At 34.9% G+C, this 3,927-nt stretch overlaps 1 pseudogene; it reads right to left on the bottom strand.

Annotated features, from left to right (window-relative positions):
• Positions 1–2,248: 2,248 nt before the first annotated feature.
• LOC100817649 (cytochrome P450 89A2-like) lies at positions 2,249–3,527 on the bottom strand (annotated as a pseudogene).
• Between the last annotated feature and the right edge of the window lie 400 nt (positions 3,528–3,927).

The following is a 3,927-nucleotide window of genomic DNA, read 5'->3' as shown; positions in this document are numbered from 1 at the left end:
CTTGGCTTCTTGAGTTGAGTTTTGATTTGTGACATATTTCACATTGAATACTTCTTGATTTTGAGCTTGAAGGTTCTGCATAAGAACTAAAAAAAAAAGCAAGAGTGGTAAAAGGAAAGAGTGTATATTATAAAAGAAAAATCCTTGAAAGAGTGATATACGAGTGAACTTGAGTGAAACACTAAGTTGAGTGGCGAGGTCCTATTCAATTTTTTACTTGTGCACTAACTTTTCTTGTAGGTATGGCTTCTACAAGTGGAGATGCTACTCCACCATCTTCAAAAACCACAAGGCTCATGGCGGAGATGATTAAACTTGAGGATCAAATGAGAAGAATGAGTTATGACAATGAAGAAAGGATGGAGAGAATGAGAGAGGAGAATGAGGAGAGTTTGAGAAGAATACATAAGAGTAGTGAAACTTTAAGTGTGCAGATTGAAAATATAGAGCGAAGAAGAGAGGTAAGATCATCTAATTCTTCTCATGGAGAAGATGAGGGGTATGAAGAGGATGAGGGAAGATGAAGGAATGAGAGGTATAAGAAGAGAAGAAATCATAGAAGATATGGAGGTGGACAAAGAGAGGAAAGGATTGAGGGAGTGAAGGTGAAGATCCCTACTTTTAAAGGGACTTGTGATCCAGAAGTGAATCTTAAGTGGGAGATGAAGGTTGAGCAAGTCTTTGCTTGCTACAACTACAATGAAGAAAAAAAATCAAATTGGCCTCCCGGGAGTTTGAGGGATATGTCTTAGTATGGTAGAATCAAGCGAGGAGTGATGTTGAGAGGATGAGAATGTCGTTGATTAATACTTGGTAAGACATGAAGAGAGTTTTGAGAGAGAGATTTGTGTCGTCCTATTATGGGAGAGACCTTCACAACAAGCTCCAAAGACTAATTCAAAGAAATAGGAGTGTGGATGAGTATTACAAAGAGATAGAGATTTCCTTGATTAGGGCTCAAATTGAGGAGTCTCAAGAGGCCACCATGGCAAGGTTTAATTGTTTGTATTTATTTTTAACTTGTTTTATTTTTAACTTATTATTACAATTGACTCGGTACCTCTTTGATATCAGAGCCGTTATTTAGCTCTGGATAGACATAGAGATCTAACTAGTACTAATAGTTCTCTTAATAAATTTTCAACAAAAACCCTTGAAGAGTTATCTAAATTGTTGATGTTCGCAACCCTTCAAAGAGAACACCAGCAATCTTACACTCTATTTGTATTGAAATAATAACGTGCTAATGTTACGTGTTTTGTTTGATCCCAATTGGGAATATTTTGATGATGAAAGAAAAGGGATAATGGCGTTGAATCGATCTATTAAGGGTAGGGTTGGAAAATTAGAAAAGTCTAGGTGAATATTTTAAATGAGATGACATATTTTTATTGATGGAACATGAATCGGGACACACTTATGGGACAAGTGATTTAAATTGTTTCATGAAATTTTTTGAAATTAAATTTATTTGAATTTTATTTAAGATCAATTATATACGAAGATACATTAGATTATTTAGTTATATTATTTATTGAGATTTTTGTCTTAATCATTCTATTCATAAATAAAAAATGAACATGATTAATTTAAAATTTAATTAGTTGGAAAATAAATAAAATCTAATTAATATTTATTTATACTAAAAAATAAATTTAAATATTATTCGAATGATTCAACCTTAATTTTAGAATATTAATATCTTATTGTATATATCAATCAATTGATTTTATTGTGAGATGTTTGAGTTTTACTTGTAATTGAAATTTTGATAAACAAATTTGTAACTAAAAGCAAAAGAGTAGAATGAAAATTGATACCGCGACTTTAATTAATACTCGCCTGACTTCATACCAGCAAATATAAATATACACACATATATACATGTTTGTACTTTAATTAACTATAAAAAAATCTGTGCAAAATATTGATAAAAAAATATAACTAATTTAATTAAGATACTTTCCAAACGTAATTATAAAAATCACAATTACAATTACAATATATTTGTGTAATAACAAATATACACTTCCAATGTGGTGGTGCACTTCCTTCCGATGTGGCAGTCCATGAATTTTGTTGCACTGATTTTGTCACAGCTCAGTAATTTATCACGTCTTGATCATATACTAGTTACTGAGGAAGTTTTTTAGACTTGAAGAAGAAATAAGAATAAAGGTCTACACACGTTTTAACAATTTTCATTTTTTTAATTTATTATATATAATTTTGTGAGTATAAAATTAGGCTAGAACCTAGGATAAATTTGAGCATGCAATGGATGTTTCATCACCATAGTAAATTCCTGTTTCCGTGACAAATCTACGTTCCCTCCACTCGAAGCCTTCCATTCAAAATTCCAAACCAATTTAGCTACAAAGTACTCCAAATGGAACATTGCGAGGTTATAAGGAGGACAAGCCCTCCTCCCAGCCCCAAAGGGCATCATCTTAACCTTTTTACTCCCAATAATATCAAAGGCCTCAAAACCACTACTAAGAAACCTCTCTGGCTTGAATTCCATCGGATCCTCCCAAACCCTAGGATCCCTCCCCATCTCTGCCACCATGAAGTTCACAGTCACATTTTTAGGCACCAAATAATCATTCAAAACCACGTCCTCCGTCACTGCATGTGGCACCAAAAATCACGTCCTCCGTCACGTCATGACGTCTTAAACCTTCCAAAATCACATCTTTTAGATACGGCAACTTGTTCAGATCTTCCTCTTTCACTTCCTTATCTTTTCTATCACCCAGCACTTCTTTAATTTCCTCCACAACCCTCTTTTGCACGTGCGTGTACTTCACTATATTCGCCATGACCCACTCCAAAGCCATGCAAGTTGTATCCGTGCCCGCAGTGAGAAACTCCGAACACAACGCCACAACTTCACCTTCGTCAAGCTTGCGATTCTCTTCGGGTAATTGCAACTTCAACAAAGTATCCACGTAACAAATAACACCTCCATCCCCATCACTAACATTTTTTATTGTTTTTATTAATTGGGTAAACACGTCCTTTTGGGCCTGACGAAGATCCAGCAACTCCTGCCACCGTTTTCGCAACAACACGCGAGTGACCACTCCGGGCAACAAGTTTAGTACGCCGAATCTGCTAAGCTCCGACATTAAACAACGCTGAACGTGTTCTATGTCTTCGATTTTCTCCTTCTGAACTTCTCCACCGAAACACATGAAAACCAGCAAGGTGAACATGGCATGTTGAACGTGATCCTTCACCTTAATAGAATTGTTTTTTTCTGCGTCGGGTTTCAACGTTATGCAGGACACGCTCGCGTGTTTCGGAAAAGGAACTGAATAGAGCCGAGTGGAGCATCACGGAGACGAGGTTGCGGCGGAGGACGCCCATGTGGCACCGTAGGAGGAGGAGAAGGTGATGTTAAGTTGGCCACCGGTGGTGTTTTTGTTGGAGAGGATTTTGGGGCGAAAAGATGAGTCTTTTAGACTTTCATGTGAGAGCTCAAAAAAAGATAAGTCATTTCTCTTATTAAAAAGATGAGTCATTTCTCTTAATATTACTTAATGGTGAGTAATTAAGTAGGAAAGATTGTGACAGAGAAGAAAATATGTTGTTAGCATTTTTCTACTTAAAATATAAAGTGACTTTTGATCATTTGGGATATTTGGTTTTATTATAAAAACAATCACTCCTTCTTCTCTTTAAGAAGTTTAACAATAAAAAAATAAATAAATTGGTCTCAAAAGCTTATAAAAGAACTTGTAAACAAAGAACAGTTTTGGGATATATAAAAGTCTTGAAAGACTTATGTAAAAATTACTTGAATATAAAGAAATTGTTTGTAAGTAACCTCGAGTTCTGGATATGTAGTAAAAAAATCCCTAATTTGTATGTGAGGGATTGCACATATTTCTTAAGAGGTTAGTTAATGAATTAAGATAAATT

This window comes from Glycine max, chromosome 18 (assembly GCF_000004515.6).
Source record: "Glycine max cultivar Williams 82 chromosome 18, Glycine_max_v4.0, whole genome shotgun sequence".
In the NCBI taxonomy this organism is placed as follows: Eukaryota; Viridiplantae; Streptophyta; class Magnoliopsida; order Fabales; family Fabaceae; genus Glycine; species Glycine max.
This window is presented reverse-complemented; position numbering and strand designations above follow the sequence as displayed.